Here is a 7,674-nt window from a genome sequence, read left to right on the forward strand (position 1 = left end):
AAAGATAATAGAATAAAATAATTTACATACAGTAAAAATATGTGTAAGTGCAATAAAAAATATACCAGAAAAAATATACTAAGACAATAAAATTACAAAAACAATAAAATATACCAAGACAGCTGATAATATACTAAATTGTATATACTGAATGCAGCTGACAATTTATGTAAGCATGTTTGTACTTAAATGTTAAGTAGACATAAGGTGCAGGTGAAGGTGTAATAGTTCAATGTGCAGTGGTTCATAGTCCTCACAGTCTCTCACTCCAGTGAGGGGCTGCTGGGGGTGATAGCAAGAGAAGATGGCATAAACCATCCATACCATCTCTTATTATGGGGACACAAAGAAAGGCAGAGGAGAAATTTGTATGAAAAACAGGCAGTTTATTGCCAACAAAAATTGTATTTTTTTTTTTATAATTCATAGATACATTTAGAAACCACACAGGATAACAAAAGAAGCCTGGCTTCAGTAACAAAAATGCCAGTCCACCCCTACTGCTTCTAAAAAAAAAAAAAAAAATACTTACAATTTTTACACAATCTGAGCCAAACTACAAACAAACAAAAAAACAAACAAACTCTCACTAAGCTAACTCCAAATTCTGTCTACAAATTTACAAGTTACAATTAGTACACCCAGCTATTACAGAATGAGGCTTTCAGGTACAGCTCCATCAATGGAAACACTTTTTTCGCATTTACACGTCACTGAGGTCAGCGGACGCATACCATTTTCGGCCATCTTCCTCAAAATGAAATCTCGCGGGACGTCCGAGAATTCACGAGAATTTTGGCTGGTTCGCAAAACACTGTTCAATGGAAACACCTGCAAGTAGCATTTGAACTTTGCCGAAATTTCAGAAATATCACTTTTATTTTGCGAACAACTGTAATGGAAACGCAGCTGTTGACAAGCCCTGCATGACACTGTGGGGGCCCTCAGCAATTCTTTCAACAACAGACTGCAGCATCCACTCTGTAAGAAGGAACGCTATCGCAGGTCCTTCATATCAACAGCAGTCAGAGTGCTCAACTCAGGCATTGTATAATGTGTCACACTGTGTCCACACACATGCTGTTTCTCTTTGCACAACCATAAAACATCCTTCTACCTCATACATGCTATAACCTGTGCAATATTAGATCATCTAATTCCTTAAATACTACATCTATGCATATATATTTTTACTTTTACTTCCACTGTGACACATACATATATTTATCTACTGTGCAACTGTACTTAACTTATCCATAACAACCATGTGAAATTTTTACCTCACTCCTTGTGCAAATTTTCAATTGTTCTCATTACTTTTCATTTGTAATATATTTTTATAGTCTTTTGTATAAAATGTACATATATATAGTCAACTTCGTGTTGTTTTTTTTTTTTTTTTTTCCATTGCCATTTGCTATTGCTATTTCTACTGATGCTGCCTGTAGCACCAAATTTCCCCAGATAGGGATTAACAAAGTTGATTTAATCTTATCTTATCTTAAGGGGCCTGAGGTGCTTGAAAATTAAAACTTTGTGGTCGGACTAAACCAAATGCATTTTCAGAAAGGTCTTGATCTGGAGAGGAACATATGTCAGTTTAAAGACTGTAAATGGCTGCTGCTTTTAAATATTAATCGCTGAACCTTGACCTTAGTGCATGTTGGAAAGTTTGTCATTCAGCAACAGACAGGGCTACAGACATGGGACCAACTGTTGTGTATTGCTGTTTCTTGACTTTTGTTATTTTATTGCTTTTACTGCCAATAATGTTTTTATTGCATGCATTTCTGTATTTGATCATATATCTTGTATTAGCCCATGTGAAATTATACACAGCTTAATTCCCAGTCAGTTTTCCCTCAATAAACAATGTTAGAGAGAGCTCTTGACTTGAGAACTATATGCACATGGATATAGTCACATAGCTCAAGTTTCCCATCCCCTTACCCTCTCTCATCACTCTCTCATGACTCTCTTAAGATGTTCTCTGGCTGATCCTATAACTGCTCTAATAGGCTAAAACCCCCACAAACCACAACTGGATTAAGCAGTTAGATTATACTTTCCAGTGGATAATGCCGCTGAATAATAATGGTTATATTCTCTTTTCAGTTAGATTGTTTCTCCGGTCTGAGATACTTCCCTGTTTTGATCATTGGCAATGAGTTTGAAAGGAGGGTGGTGGCTGAAATCAAATACAGTTTAAATTTCCAGCTGCTGCCCACCCATGACAAGAGCTTGATGGACGCATTCGAGACTATACATTGTGTCTGCATTTGAAGTCCAGCCATTTACTCAGCCCTTATGATATCCATAACCACCCAAACAACCTCAATGATGTGGAATATAAACAGTTTAAGAAAGGCAGCAGTAGGAGTTGCAGCTGCACACGACCCATGAACATCCCTGACAGCCCGCTGTGGGCACGTGAGGATACAAAAGCTTCAACAGCTGCTTCCCACTGTCACCCCCAACCTCCCTACAAATCCATAGTGGTCTACCACTTGTCCATGCTGGTCTGTTGCAGCCTCTGCTGCAGAAAGATATACCCCTATCATCCGTATCAGAGCTTGCACAGTGGGACCTGGACCAAGCACAGGGAGAACCAACTTTATGGCACATACAACTGCTGTGAGATTGTCCTATGGACAGACGATACAAAACTGGAACTTTTTGGCAAGGCACTTCAGCTCTATGTTCACAGATGCAAAAATGAAGCATATGAAGAAAAGAGCCCTGTCCCTACTGTGAAACATGGAGGAGCCTCTGTTATGTTCTGGGGCTGCTTTGCTGCATCTGGCACAGGGTGTCTTGAATCTGCGCAGGGTACAATGAAATCTCATGACTATCAAGGTATTCTAGAGAGAAATGTGCTGCCTGTTGTCAGAAAGCTTGGTCTCGATCACAGGTCATTGGTCTTGCAACAGGATAATGACCAAAAACACACAGCTAAAAACACCCAAGAATGGCTAAGAGGAAAACATTGGCCTATTCTGAAGTGGCCCTCTATGAGCCCTGATCTAAATCCTATTGAACATCTGTGGAAGGAGCTGAAACATGCCATCTGGAGAAGGCAGCCTTCAAGCCTGAGACAACTGGAGCAGTCTGCTCATGAGGAGTGGGCCAAAATACCTGCTGAGAGATGCATAAGTCTCATTGACAGTTACAGAAATTGTTTGATTGCAGTGATTGCCTCAAAAGGTTGTGCAACAAAATATTAAGTTAAGTACTATCATTTTTGTCAAGTACGGAAGCCCTAAGCAGACGTGCTTTTTTTTTTTTTCAAAGCCGTTTTCTGTGAACTGTGTGGCTAGGTTGTGCAGGGCTGTCACTAACCGTAAGTGATTTAGAGCAGCTGGACTGAGATGTGTGTAGAGGGAATTACAATAATCAAGGTGGGAGAAAATGTTTGTGGATGTTTTGCAGTATTAATTAGCTGAAGAAAACAGGACTGAAAAAAGCTAATTAACATGTTGGTCAAAAGTCATACATTGATCAAATATTGATACCAAGATTCTTAGCAGATGAGACGTGGCTTAGTAGATCTGATACTTCAGGTGACTGGTTTTCCAAGAATCCTCTCAAATCCGTGCTGCCCTCAATTGTTGATCAAGGTCCTTTTTGTGCAGCCTTTAGTTCTACAGTGTCTCCTGATCTGGATGGCAATTTCTATTCAATTTCCTAATAGTACATTCCTTAATTCCTTTTGTGACAAATTGTTTATGATATGGATGTCTTTAAAAAGTTCTCTATGGTAAGATTAGATCCACTCAGAAAGAAATATATACAGAGTTCCAGCCTGTGACCAGGTCAATATCTGCATCCTGGTCTATACAGAGAATGCATTCTCTCAGCTCCTTTGCACCTTCTGTCACTAGACCACACATTTACAGTCTTTATTACTATTTTAGTGGACCAACAAAGACCTCTTCAAGCACCAGTTGAAGAGAATGTCGTTCCTGGAAGAGACATGCATTCTGGGCAAGGTGGCCTTACACAAGAGAGCAAACCTTAAGTAAGGTGGGCGGATGAGAGTTGTGACGAAGGTGCTACCCAGTACAGATGGCTTGGTGAGGAAGGTGGAAATTAAGGTCAATTGGCAACAGGCAGTGAAAATTTAAGACCTGAGAAATTGTTCTCCTTGCTCTCTCTGAAAATGAAATTTTGTTAATAGTACATAGTGGCACATCTTCAAACGACACCAGACCGGGAGTGTGTTGCCACAGCAGGCAAAGATATACTCCTTCTGGTCATACGTTTCAGTAGTGTAGGCTGTAGATTTTGCACTTCCTGTCAGAGCCACAGAAGAAGTAAGATAGGATGTGAGCTTTTCAGTTGTTTGTCAGTTCAAAGTTGGCCATGTCGTGTTCATGAAGCTAAGACAGTACACTGCCATCCCATTGTGTACCTGCAGATGGCACCATCTGTAAGTTTTACAGTATGAGAGTGTTTTATGTTTGTGTCTGTTTTGTATTTGAATGAGATATGTTCTTACTTTTGCCAAGTATTGAAAAAAAAAACAAGAGAAAACAACAGATAGTTGACATCCATAAACACACTCACAAAATACTACCACACCCACCTCCTTCCGCCACTCAATACATATTATAGACCATTAATGTTTGTGATAGAAAATAACAAGAACAAAAGGCGAAAAGTAAAAAAGGACAGTCCCTTATATCAGGAGTGTCTGTTATAGGTTTTTTCTTAGGTATTAAACTGAAACTCTCTACCCCTCAGGGAGAACCTCACTGTTCCTTCTTCTTCCAGAATGTCAGAATATATATTTTTTAGCTGTAATCAGACCTTAGGAAAGAGGTTACGGCTATGTTGTTTTTTAATACAAATGTGGAATCCGAAGTTCCCAGAACAATCAAGAAAGGATCAGGCTCAATGGGAATAATAAGAATATCAGAAAATGCTATGAAGATATCTGTCCAATATCTCTCTATCCTGGTAAGAGAATGAAACTATGGAGGAGATTTGCCTCTGCTGTATTGTACTTATCACATTGTGTGGAGATATCTGAAAATATCAATATTATGAAGCTTGGATTTTGAATAGTAGAGTTTGTGAATAACCTGAAACTGAATGAGACAATGCCTTGATTTGATAGAACATGCTCTCTTTAGGGCTCTCTTCCCAGGTTTCATCAGCCATCAGCATCCACAGCTCATTTTCCCATGCAGTTTTTATTGCTATCACAGAGCAATCAATTAATCATAGAAATGTCTGTTGGGACTTACATTTTGAAAAAGAACTGAAGCTAAAGAACTTTCGAAAAAAGCTAAATGGGTGTGCACATTGTTCCTGATTTGCAAAAACATGTCTTGCAACCAAGCAAACAAGGCGAAGGTTCCACCCAGGGAAGATCACCAATTGTGTTGATACCCAAGTCTCCAAGGATAAGACATCACTATCAACCTGGGATGGCGGGAAGGAAGGATTCCCTGCTATGGGGAGCAAGAAAGAAAGCACAGTGATCCTGAAATGCACCTTGATTTGCTTCCAGATTCTGACCATGCTATGAGTAATGACGCTTCCACTATAAACGGATTTATCAAAAGTCACTGCAGACACTATTACTGAACTATATGAGCAGGATAGTTAGCTTTGAAAAGAGAGGAAAATTCTGTAAGTGAATGAATATCTGAGAAGAAATTTTAAATGGTAAATGTTGCATCAGTAACCCAACAGGCATCAGTTTACTTTTTGTCCAGTTAATGTTGTAACCAGACAAGATTCCAGACAGATTTATTTTGTCCAAAATAGCAGGGAGACTAAATGAAGGTCTGGAAACAAGCAGCATATAAGGATATCTTAGGTGTGTCTGTAATGTTCAAGCCATAAATATTTGGGTGTGTGTGAATTGATCCTCAGCTGCAAAATTAGTGTGTAGTTATCCAGTGAGGTGGTGCATATTCTCCTCATCTAACTGATGAATTTGTTCTTTGAACTCCAGAAGACTGGATTTATTTATTTTATTTCAACACCCCAAACAGGAGATCATACAACCCCTCAAATAAGATTTTGAGTCTCTCACCGTTGACCTGGGGAGGTCTCTGGGGTATTGTTGGTTTAAAACATAATTTGATTTGCTTGTACAAATATTCAGAAAATGTGGGGTCATGAATGAGTTGAGGGTCAATTCTCCACAATGGCGAAGAGGAGTGCAGACTACTAAAATTGAGCATGAATATAAGGGGGCTATGATCAGAGATCAATACATCATTATATATTATATTGGATATTTGAGGTTATGAATATGGGGCAGCAATTTAGAATCTACCAAAAAGCAATCAATCAATACAGGTTTAAAAATTGTGTACGAGTGAGTGAAAGGAATAACATCATTCTGTCAGTCTGCACAGAGCAGACTGAGCCAGGCAGAAAGTCAGAGCAGTGTAGAGATCAATTCAATTTTCAAAATGACATGCCCTGTGCAGACTTGTGTTCATGCATCAACAATAAATGCAATCAAAACAGACAAAGAAATAACTTAACCACAAAGCCCACATACCAAGGATAGGAGCACAAATATCAAGGAAAAAAAGGACCAAATCAGCAAAATCTGAGCAAGTCAATTTAGGCAGGCAAAAACACTTTGCTTCTAAAATGGAGGACACCATCACTGCTCGTTAAAAAAAAAGCTGGTTGAAAGTCCTGCAGTTGATTCTATGTAAAATGTATGAAAAACAGGGAAAGTATCCATACATTTCAATCTAGTTATTGAGCCTCAATAAAAGAATATTGCAAAGATCAGAATGTGGGTGTGCTTTTCGTGCTTGTTAGAATAGTTTTTTCTAGTATTGTGAAAGATGTGAAAAGGGAGGACAAAGAAATGAGTCAGTGGGCTTGAGGAGGGTCTGACCCACCTTAAACCCAACCCTTAGGCAATAATCCACCCAAAATGTGTTTCTCCTGGTTCATATTTCAATATACACCAGAAGTTGAAACATTTACAGTACATACCAGAATTTATATACAATGAGTATTTCCAAACCCACATATGTACCATAAAGTGAAACCAGCTAACCAAATTACTCTTAGCAAAATATTTCCAAAAAATCAAAATTTCAAAAGTTCAATAGGAAAACTACTGGACAGGAGGTGTAAACAGGAAACAAGACTACCGAACGAATACAAAACGCTGAGGAGGACACCAAGAGGTGGGGGGTCTAATTGCAGACAAGACAAACAATAACTACGGGACCACAATACAGTATCAAATAGAGCTGGTAACAAAATAAGGCTACAAACAAAACTAATACTAACAGGACCAACGAGACATAAGGGCTACTGACAGAAACTGGGGGGAAAGACTTGGGCAGTGCGGCTGGAGGTGAGGCACACGGCCACCTGAGGAAAGAATGTGAGAGAAAGAGGAAAAGATAGGAGGGGAAGGGAAGAGGAATTGCCACTAGGAGAGGGCCGAGGTGGAGGATGTGACAGAGGCCTGAGGAGTGGAGAGAGGAGGCGAGACTGTGTGTGTGTGTGTGTGTGTGTGTGTGTGTGTGTGTGTGTGTGTGTGTAACGACAAAAAAAAACAAAAAACATTTTTTTGCAAATGGTACATTTAAAACAAAGGATGAATAGGATGCACATACATGTTTTGAGATATGTTATGAATACAATGCACATTAATGCCTGCCGGTCCTTGAAGTATTTGGC

This window comes from Chelmon rostratus, chromosome 10 (genome assembly GCF_017976325.1).
Source record: "Chelmon rostratus isolate fCheRos1 chromosome 10, fCheRos1.pri, whole genome shotgun sequence".
In the NCBI taxonomy this organism is placed as follows: Eukaryota; Metazoa; Chordata; class Actinopteri; order Chaetodontiformes; family Chaetodontidae; genus Chelmon; species Chelmon rostratus.